This window comes from Schistocerca gregaria, unplaced genomic scaffold (assembly GCF_023897955.1).
Source record: "Schistocerca gregaria isolate iqSchGreg1 unplaced genomic scaffold, iqSchGreg1.2 ptg000198l, whole genome shotgun sequence".
Classification (NCBI taxonomy): Eukaryota; Metazoa; Arthropoda; class Insecta; order Orthoptera; family Acrididae; genus Schistocerca; species Schistocerca gregaria.
Genome location: NW_026061736.1, coordinates 7,655,134 through 7,667,072, shown reverse-complemented (window position 1 = coordinate 7,667,072; position 11,939 = coordinate 7,655,134).

Here is an 11,939-nt window from a genome sequence, read left to right as displayed (position 1 = left end):
AATGAGTACACAATACTCGTATTCTGAATTGGAACCCATCTCCTGTAACGCACCGTTTCCTCGCTACAGCCGTCGGAAAACATGTTAGTAACGCGACCACTTGTACAAGTAAGTCATTAGCTGTGACCCAGTACATCGATAGTTCCACAATTCCACTCATTGAAAGGAAACTTGATAAGTTTTCAGAAACACTCTTCTTTACAATACGGCCTTTTGAAACTTAGGTGCGCTGCGTCTCTTTGTAGCACTGCAATCACCCGTGCTGACGGTGAACGCACCATTATCTCAAAGTCGTTGCGCAGTTGTGGCGAAAATCGTATGCCGTGAAGTTGGACGCTGCTGAGAACGAGCTTGATAAAGGCGACGAACTTCGCCATACAGTAGGATCATATCGGTGTATTTGGCAAAAGTGCACTCCGCAATATTTCTCTAATACTGAGAGACACTTGAGTGACGCACGAACCTTGTCAGAGTGGCAGGGCTGACGGTGAATGACATCCGACGTAAGCATCTTCCCCCACCCCTTCCGCCATCCCACGATGGCTACCCTGTTGCCTACCCACGTAGCAAACATGTATTCAAACGGCTGTAGCACGGAAAGTATACGTTTCCGTACGGGGGTTCAAATTAAAAATATTGTCGCTTAGTTCCCTCTAAAAGTGCTAGAATTTCGGAAAACTCTCTATCTGTCCAGTAAACTGTACAGCTGGTGTACCACATTCGAAATATCGGATTATATTTCAGGATTTGGGTGTTATGGCATTTTGCAGAAACATTACAGAATTTTGCTGTATATTGTTATGATTTATGGTATGGAGACAGAAACGGTAGTTCACTTTAATGATAAGTACCATTTATATCGTTTCAAGCACTATTCAGCTGCTAGGTTTTAGGAAAAAATAATTGTATCATTCTCAAAATATCGGACAGAAGCGATATAGTTCCTACAAAGAACGCTAGCGAAGATGAACAAGTGCTCATGGTTCCTGATGTATGCATGTAACAGCCTATGTGTACTGCACATTGTTTTCTTCTCTCGTTCCGTACCACCACACCTGAAAGTTTCCTGTCCTACATCTTAGCAACAACGATAACGGTACATACTGAGGTAACAGAAAGGTTCTCTGTTATAATTTTCCGATACAAGGACATAATCTCAAATTTATGCATTTTTCCATCTGCATCATCTTAGAAAGGTTGTAACATCTTCGTGGGATCCCTCTATTTTTGTAGGCACCGGTATCTATAACTTTGACGCTCTGTAGCGTCGCTGGATGACGTTTTCAGAAGTAGATTCCTATGTAAAACTTCATCAGTTACGTCCCCTGAACAGCCCTGAGTAGTGTGAAGCATGATTTGTGAAACACCCTGTATAAAGAATGAATAACATCAGGGAATGGACTAGAATCCTGTCTCACTCACTTGTCACGTATTTCCTTTCTTTCATGTCCTTCAACTCGTACAGCTGCTGTCTCGTTTCTGGTGGAGTTCTAAGTAATGCTTCGCTCGCTATATTTTATTCCTGGTTGCATCTTAAATTCAAACTGTATATTCTGGTCAACATCGTCAAAAGTTTTTTCTGTATCGAAAGATGTTATAAATATGGGTGCTGTACCCTCCAAATTGATTTTCCTCTAAATCAGCTTCTGTAAGGTGCTCCATTCCTCTGCAAATAGTTTGTATCAGTATTTTCAGCTAGGAGTTATCATAGTGGTGGTTTGAAAATATTCGCACTGACCACGAGTTGCCTTATTTGGTATTGGTGCTATTACGCTTCTCGTTAAGTGTGAGGATTTAGCGGGTATTTCAGCCGGCGTACTCGTTCAGGAATGAAGCAGCAAATCCCGGCAGAGTGAGTCCACTGGTAGCGAAGCCCTGCGCTACAGACAACTGACTGTGTGAGGGACCAGTAGCGACACCTAGCAGCGATGTGGTGAAAAGGAAATAGTATTGCTAAAAGTTTTATCCACGATTTTTAGCATTTAGAATGGAGATATGGCACGGAATTTAATAGCAAAAGAAAACAGCTATAGTAGCAGTCTCTCTCTCGCAATGCAACAATAGTACAACAACAATAGACCAACTGAATCTGTAGAGGTAGTAATAAAATTTATTTTCTGACCTGCAAGATACTTTCATATAAAGCTGAGCCTGAGAGGATGTCAGCTAACTACCGTCAGAAATATAATATAAAACATGTAGACCTGTCAGTAAAATCGTAAAGAAATTCGTTTTTTAAATGTTAAATGTTATCTGTTTAATTTAACATTTAGCTCACATAAAACCAGGATAATTATCCTCTTTCATACAAAGAAAGAGAGTACCTCATTAGTGACCTGTGTCATATCATAATCTCATTTTGACTCTTGAATAATTAAAAAAAAATTTGATATAATATTTTGCATTTCTTTTGACATTGAAACAATTTATCCTGTTCCTGCACTGAGAATGTACTAAGTAAATATGTAATATATGTATCAGTATTATAGCCAAATTTATTTTTCTAATTACTGATTATTAAATACCAAAACAGCTTCCAATTTCTTGTAGTTATCTTAGCAGCATTTAGAACAAAAACGAAAATAAAACGTATTAGTTTTTTTTAGTAAGGATATTATTTCATTGTTGCAATCCTACAAATGTTCATGATACTATGCAGTTTCTTGCGACAGTGAGATGTCTTATGTAGAAAGTACCTGGAAAATATATGCAGATGTGGTCTGGTGAAGAAAGTGTGCGTATTAAAATTTAAAATAAGTGATTGCAGCAGCATAATGAGGTATATTTTGTAGTGTGGGAGTGAGCTCCACGTGGGATCCGAAGCACGGACCCCACGGGGGTGCCCGGCATGCGCCACATGCCAGGGCAGAGGTGGAGGCTAGTGTTCGAAAGTCTGAAAATTCCAGCGCCGGCCGGGGATTGAACCCCGGCCCAGCTGGGGCGAATAGCCCCAGCCGAGGCGCTGGAACGTTCCAGACCCCCTTACCACTAGACCACCGGGGACCCCGGCCGTTTCCTGCTCTGAAATCGGTCTGGTAGTCCTGTCACACTTCCTGTTGTCGGCTGTGTTTACATCGGACGCTGAGTGGCATAGTGTAGCCGGCAACATTAGAACGCTGTGAGGGGGAAGTGTTTACCTCCGACTAGTAGCTGTCCCCCCTACCCAGGTGAAGTAGCTTTACAGTTACCAAAGACATTTGAAATCAGCCTTTGCGACTGTATGCAGTCGACGGTTGTTAATCGTTTGTTTCAACCTGTTCCCAAATGCCTCGAGAAAACCGAAGCAACTTCTTCACTAATCGAGGCGACTGTCATATCAAAACGACCCGCAGACATTCTATAATTACAAGTCAACGCCTAGCTTACACCAGATAATTCTGTCTGTTTCATCAGTTGTTTTAACAGTGCACGAAATACCACAGCATATTATTAATACGTTGCAAATAAATTTCTGTGTGTGCAGTTCAGGTCTGGGCCGTAGAGTTTTCGTGAAAACGTCGGGATAAAATCGTAACATGTGTTTCATATTAATATGAAATTTAGTTAACAATATCTTTATTACAGTGGTCACACTCACAATTTTGGACTTTTCAGTGGCTGGGGTACGATATAGCCTTTGAGTACGTTATCGCGTTGCGCAATTTCTTCCTTTTTTTCCGACTCTGAGGGAGCTGTCACCTTCTCTCAGCGCTGCCCTATTTAGGCTTCTGGGAGGGCTTTTCTCACGTTTTCTGTAATTTAGAGCATATTTACAAGTCCTGAAACGAACTCTTCCTATGTGTCGTAGGTTTAAACTCAATATAGATTTTCGTTTATATTCCAGCGAATATTTTTATTTTCTGTTACTCCTAGCGGCGCTCCCTAAGCTGTTCATCGCAATGACACACAAATGAGAATCCTAGCTAACAGCTTCACCAGTTTATAATTTTACATAAAGATGATTCCTAACAATGACCCGCATATGCCAATACAGGCAATAAGTGACAACCACGTGGACTTAACCTTTGTTTGCGCACTGTCAGTCTCGTAATTAATAGTGATTCAAATCTGACGCCATTTTGTCACACAAGGAACTTCGACCACGGAGAAAGTAGACGTTTTTCACTTTAGCATATTTTCCAGGAAGTTTCCGACATTCGTAAAACAGAAACGAGTTTCGACGCTGTGGAATGCAACGAGAAGTAGCAGGTAACGAATTGTTTCGGGATTCCACCATCCAAGCTGCAAACGATCATCGAGCGGAAAGATAATGTTGCTCATAAGTATTAAAAAGCGGGAGCAAGCAGACCGGGCGAGGGGAAAGTTTATAGTATTGCCTTACTCAATGCAGGGTACAAAAGGTATTTGTCGGAACGCTAAGACATTTACGGTTAGTCTGGGAACAGAAGTCTCAGATACAAATAAGGAGTGACACGCTAGCTCCAAAGACATAAGGTTCTTTATGAGAAACTTAATTGACAAAAAGCAACCATTCGTGACAGTTGGTTCAGCATTGAAAAATGAATGAAGCTGAATTTATGTATTTTCGAACATTTGTGTGTACCTTCCGTTTCAAATACTAAAGCAAAAAAACATGTAAGAAAACTGGAAATACGTTAGTAAAAAAAAATCAAAATTTTATTTCGATTTTTCCTGATTTCATCTAGAGTAAAGTCGAGTTAATTATTCGAACTTCGAATTGTGCAGACTCGATTGTAACGGTCATTTGCGCTTCGAATTTTCTACTCAGGAGTAATGTCTAAAAAGTAAAAACAAATCTTTTCGTACTACTATCCACGTTGCAGTGGATGCTGGTTTGGTTGTCCTTTTTAGTATATCAGTATGATCATAGAGTCATAATCAACGTACACAACGCTGTTACGGTATAAAAGTACTTTGGTAAAAATAAAAGTCGCGTAAGAATGCGCTTTTGCCATGCATCCCAACTCCCTAAATCCGCCATCAGGCAAAAGAGAGTGAATACTCTTTCCTTTGTTTTCACCCTTCATCGATGACAATTGATAATGACTTGGCAGCAGAGACCTGTTTAGCTTGAGTGAGTGCTTAAACGGAAGGCATTGACGAATAAAAATACAAAACAGATATATACGTAACGTCAGGTAACCATGAAGAAAAGCAGACTTGGTTTATTTTACCATATAAGTTAATTCTTTTAAAACATCGTAAGTAGAATTAACAATTTCGGTCGCTTTCAACATCTAGGAATGTTCTTTATAATAGATAAGTTTCTGATATTTACTTATAGCATTCTTGTGTCTTTTCCCCTTGCATTTGGAGTTGTCTTCTCTGACTGCAGATCTTCGAGCAGCAGTGATGTCATTATCCTACATTTATGTTGGTCTGCTGCGCTGAGGTTGATCCCTCACCTGTGGTCGAGTGAGAGATCATTCCAAAGTGTGGCAGGCAGCGAAAGACTTTGCGAGGGGACGATCGTAGGAACCTTCTTGGAACGCAAATTCGGGGTGTTCACAGAACGTGAGTTTGCTGGTAGTTCGGAACTCCAATAATAGGCGCGTAATTGGGCCCCCTTAGTAACATGGCTGCCAAGGTGTGGAAGGATGGCAGTGTGCACAAGGTGGGGGAGTCAGTCCTGATTTCTAAAGAGTGCTTCCGGATGCCATGAAGAGTACAGGGTGCACCCAACTGCAGGTGGTGGCCCCAGTCGGTGCCAATGGCTTGTGTCGCTTTGGATTGGAGGAGATTCTCTCTCCTTTTGTTTAGCGGAAATGGTAAAGACTACCAGTCTTGCTTGCGGGATTAAAGCGGAGCTCACTATCTGCAGCATCATCGACAGAACCGACTGTGGTCTTCGGTGCAGAGCCGAGTGGAAGGTATGAATCATAGGCTCAGGCGGTTATGTGACTGTGTAGGCCTCAGAGTCCTTGACTTGTGCCATAGGGTAGTGGGTTTCTGGATTCCGCTTAATAGGTCAGGAGTCCACTACACGGGTAGTGGGGGCGGCTGGGGTGCATTTTTAGGTTAGAGGGTCTCAGGAAAACATAGAAATGGCGTCTGTCTAAAAGGGGGCAGGTAACACACAGTAAGGAGGTTGTAGAAACGATCGGTGTTGTAAATTATCGTAGCTGTGTTGGGAAAGAACCAGAGCTCCAGGCCCTAATAGAAAGCACTGAAGCTCAAACAGTTATAGGTACGGAAACCTGGCTAAAGCCGGAAATATGTTAAGCCGAAATTTTTTCAAACGACCTAACAACGTTCAGAAGGGATAGATTAAACATAGTTGGTGCTGGAGTATTTATTGCTGTCAGAAGTAGTTTACCTTGTAGTGAAACTGAAGTAGATAGTTCCTGCGAAATAGTTTGGGTAGAGGCTGTACTTGTCAATCGGACTAAACTGGATCGTTTTACCGACCCCCGAGTGAGAGGATATAGTTGCTGAACAGTTCAAAGAAAACGTGAGTCTCATTTCAAAAGGTACCCCACTCACACAATTATAGTCGGTGGTGATTTCAATGCATCCTCGATATGGTGGAAAATTTACACGTTTAAAGCCGGCGGCAGGCTTAAAACGTCACCTGAAATAGTACTGAATGCTTTCTAAAAAAAGTATTTTGAACTATTAGTTCGTGAGCCCACTCGAAGCATAAATGGTTACGAAAGCGTACTTGACCTCATAGCAGCAAATATTCCTGGATGAATAGGTAGTATCATGACGAATACAGGGATTAGAGACCACAAGTCAGTTGCCTGTACACTGAATAGTGTAACACCTACAACCATCAAAAAGAAACTTAAAATACATCTGTTTAAAAAAAAGCTGACAATGCTCTTAACGATTTTTAAGGAAACAGCCTCCACTCCTTCCGATCTGATCATGTAAGCGTAGAAAAGGTGTGGAATGATTTCAGAGAAATAGTATCGATTGCAATTGAGAGATATATATACCACATAGATTAATAAGTGATGGTACTGATCCCCCATGGACAAAACGGGTGAAATCGCTGTTGCAGAAGTAACGAAAAAGCATGCCAAATCTAAAAGAATCCAAAATCCGGAAGATTGGCAATGTTTTGCAGAAGTTCTAAATATAGCGGTTACTACAGTGCGAGATGCTCTTGATAATTTCCGCAACAAAACTCTGTTTCGAAATCTGGCGAAAAACCCAAAGAGATTCTGGTCATGCATGAAGTACAGCAGTGTCAAGACGCCATCAGTACCTTCACTGCGCGAAAGTAACGGTGGAGTCACTGATGACAGTGCTACTAAAGTAGAGTTAAGAAACGTGGTTTTCCGAAACTCCTTCAGCAAAGAATACGATGTAAGCATTCCCGAAGCCCAGTCAACAGAAAGTGCCAAAATGAGAAGCATATATCCTCGGTGTAGCAAAGCAGCTTAAATCACTTATTAAAGGCAAGGTTTCCGTTCCAGATTGTATACCAGTCAAGTTCCTCTGAGTGTGCTGATACAATAGGTCCATGTTTAGTAATTATATACAACCGCTCACAGAAAGATCCGTACCTAAAGACTGGAAAATTGCTCAGGTCACACCAATTTCTTAAAGTACTGCCTTTTGTGATGTTTAACAAAACTGTTGGCAAGCGTACTTGTTATACAAATGGGCACGGCAAAGGCTTAAGGTCATAAAAAAAATTTCAGCGTTAAACTGGAAATAGTTGTAGGAGAGTATCAGAAGTAATAACCTAATGACATCTTTAATTTCTTGTACATTAGGTTTTTGTGTTGGAGAAGATTCTCATCAGTAATTTTAATAGTCTCATAAATGTGAATGTTAGCAAGTAAATTAACTACGTTAAAGGATACGGAATTACCATCATCAGAAAGGGAAAAGTTTTTAATTTTAGCTGTTAGTTAAAGGGAATTTTTGACAGTGTAGTTTTCTGCAAAGACATAATACTCTTTAAATGGTGTACGAGATTTTTTGCCGATTTCGTAGAAGCGCCGTCTATATAGTTAACACTGTGGACAGAAAGCGAAGGCGGCGTGCAGTCGGAGGCGATGCTGGGTTCGTAGCGGTGGGCACCAATTGTCGGCTACGACGGGACTGCCCGGGAGGCACACTCACACTCCAGTGGCCGCACGTGTCACGGTGAATGCAGCAGTGACCCTGTCGCGGATGCGTGCACCACCTGTTCTAGTGTCTCGTGTACTCGAAGGACCTCTGCGGACCGAGCTGCAACTTTCTTAGCTCGCTGGACTGTGCAGTTACTGATTTACAGGGGCTATGCTCTATGCAGCCTGCCTGGCAGAGGTATGTCGCAGGGTGGCATCAGAGCCTGACGGCTTCCGCGACTGGACAAATGAACTGGCGATAAAAAAAAAATCACAGCAACAAACGAACAAAAAATCATGTAGAGTAATGAAATTTCGGGAATACGTCTGTCTATGTAGGATATTTAAGTAATTAACATTGCAGCATCACAGGGCAACGTAAGCGCGAAATAAGCCGTTGCAAAAGTGACATGCTGGTAAGTTAATAACAGATGTAACGATCAGAATGTTGAATGCAAACATTGAAACGGGCACGCATTGTGTTGTAATGGTGTACGATGTCAGTTTTGTGTCGCAAATGCCGGTGGTTTGGGGCTCAGTGAAATGCATGCTACTGGGCGCCTTGGCTCGGGGCTGTCCCTGAAGTAATCGATTATTATTTCGTTATGTCGTCGACTGCTGTTCGAATTGCTACTGCAGAAGAAATGTGATGTGCCAGAGACGTACGCCAGACACGACTGCCTTCCCTCTTGGTAGCGCCACGTGACCGGTCGGAGCCCGAGCTTTTTGCAACCGTACATTCTCGCGGTCACCGCTGCCAGTATACAGTGCTACATTTTTGCCAAGTCTCCTGCGAAATCGCTGGAGGAACATCCAGCTTCTCGTGTCCCTATTACACGACCTCGTTCAAACTCGTTAAGATGATCGTAATGGCGTCTCTGTCTCCTCAAAGGCATTCTTGGCTAAGATCAAACTACCACGTCCAATCTAGAAGGTAACTAACGCTCACAACCGCCACGGCGTGTATTTACAGCAGACCTGATCTGCACCCTCACAGTGCCCCCCCCCCCCTACTAACACCATTCTTATGCGACTGGCGCGAAATTTAAATCGACACTATTTTTCAATTGTAGAAACACGCCTACCAACTTTCGTTTATCTCTCACAACTGCTTGTGGTGTTGCGATTTTTTCCGTCGTAGCACATCTGCAATGTAACGTCCACTGTTCAAAGTGCCGCCAATGCGGACAAGAGGTGACCGAGACCTGTAACCAATTGCTCCCCATACCATCACGCGGGGTGATACAGCAGTATGGCGATGACGAATACACGCTTTCGTGATGCTGTAAACAGAACCTGCATTCATCCGAAAAAATGACGTTTTGCCATTCGTGCAGCCAGGTTCGTCGTTGAGTACACCATCGCAGGCGCTCTTGTCTGTGATGCAGCGTCAAGAGTAACAGAGCTCATAGTCCATGCTGCTGCAAACGTCGTCAAACTGTTCGTGCAGATGGTTGTTGTCTTGGAAACGTCCCCACCTGTTGACTCAGGGATCGAGACGTGGCTGCACGGTCCGTTACAGCCATGCGGATAAGATGTCTGTCACCTAGACTGCTAGTGATACGAGGTCGCTGGGATCCTGCACGGCATTCCGTATTACGCTCCTGAACCCACCGATTCCATATTCTGCTAACAGTCATTGGATCTCGACCAAGCTGCAATGTCGCGCTCCGATAAACCGCAATCGCGATAGGCTAGAATCCGACATTTATCAAAGTCGGAAACGTGATGGCACGCATTTCTACTCCTTACACGAGGCATGACAACAACGTTTCACCAGACAACGCCGGTCAACTGCTGTTTGTGTATGAGAAATCGGTTGAAAACTTTCCTCATGCCAGCACGTTGTAGGTGTCGCCAATGTTGTGTGAATGCTCTGGAAAGCTAATTATTTGCATATCACAGCATCTTCTTCCTGTCGGTTATATTTCGCGCGTGTAGCAGGTCATCTTCGTAGTATAGCAATCTTAATGGCCATTAGTGTACATAGGAGTCACATTTTTCCAGTCACTTGGGACTTTGCGTTATGCGAGAGATTCACGATAAATGCAATCTAAGTAAGGGGCCAATGCCGTAGAGTACTGTTTGTGAAACCGAATCGGTATTCGGTCAGGACCTGGCGACTTATTTGCTACCAAATGTTCCAGCTGCTTCTCTAGGCTAGGAAAGTCCATTACCGTGGTGTCGACACGAGAGTGTAACGACTGCATGTTTCTAAGATTCTGCTGCGTGAAATATTCCTTAAACATGAAATTTAAAACTTGAGCATTCCTTTTGTTGTTTTCTACTAGCACACCAGGCTGAAGCTTCGCCCCCCACTCAGCGGTTTTACGCAGGACCAGAATAGTCTCGCGATCTCTTCAAGATAATTTGTTGAGGTATGACGGTGGCAGCTTTATGCTCGAGCATCGATCTTTCCACAGAATCACGAATCTCTACTAACCTTGAATTGTTGTTAGCGTGCTCCCTGTTGAACTGAGAGTGCAACAGTCTCTGCTTCCTCATCATTTTCTGCAATGTATCTTCTCCATCCTTCATTCGCTTACTAGGCACATACTTTTCCACAACTTGGCTTATAATTACTCTACACCCATCATACTGGAACTAAATAATGTCCATTCACTGTTTGAGATTCTAACAACCGCTTTTCTGCTCAACTAATCTCCTAGCTTTCTTGATTGATTTAATAACTTAAGTAACCATCGTCGCTATGGCGACGTCATTATCACTAACGCCTGTCTCTGTAGCGACACCCTCGGTGAGTCCAGGCATCTTTGTAGCTACATGCTCTAAAATACTTACATCAAAAAAAGTTTAGCATCACTTCGGTTGGTTCAGAAACTATTCCAATTTTTTGTACAGAGATCGATATAAACATCGTTTCCGCCCTTATTATTGCTCATAAAAATAGCACATGGCATGTTGTACCACCGTATAGCGAGACCTTCAGAGTCGGTTGCCCAGATTGGTGTACACACCGGAACCTGTAATACCCACTACCACGTCCTCTTGAATTAATGCACACCTGTATTCGTCGTGGAATACTATCCACAAGTTCATCAAGGCAGATTGTCCCATTCCTAACGGTGATTCGGCGTAGATCACTCAGTGTGGTTGGAGGGTCACGTCGGCCATAAACAGCCCTCTTCAGTCTGTCCCAGGTATGTTCGATAGGGTACATGTCTGGAGAAAAATGGTTCAAATGGCTCTGAGCACTATGCAAATTGACTTACGAGGTCATGAGTCGCCTAGAACTTAGGTTTAATTAGTTCTAACTAGCCTAAGGACATCACACACATCCATGCCCATGGCAGCATTCGAACCTGAGACCGTAGCTGTCGCCCGGCTCCAGACTGTAGCGCCTAGAACCGCTCTGCCACTCCGGCCGGCACATGTCTGGAGAATATGCTGGCCACACTAGTCGGGCGATGTCGTTATCCTGAAGGAAGTCAGCCACAAGATGTGCACGATGGGGCCGCGAATTGTCGTCCATGAAGACGAATGCCTCGGCCATATACTGTATACTGCCGATCTCGTTGCACTAAAAACGAAATTAAAAAATCGGTCGGAGGATGGCATTCACGTATTGTACAGCCGTTGCGGCGCCTTCCATGACCACGAGAGAGTACATCGGCCCCACATAATGCCACCCCAAAACAGCAGGGAACCTCTATGTTGCTGCACAGTGTATTTAAAGCTTTCAGCCTGACCGGGTTGCCTCCAAGCACGTCTCCGACGATTGTCTGGTTGAAGGTATATATGAGACTCATCGGTGCAGAGAACGTGATGCCAATGCTGAGAGGTCCATCCGGCATGTTGTTGGGCCCATCGGTACCGCGCTGCACTGTGTCGTAGTTGCGAAGATGGACCTCGCCACGGACGTCGGGAGTGAAGACGTGCATCGTGCAGGTT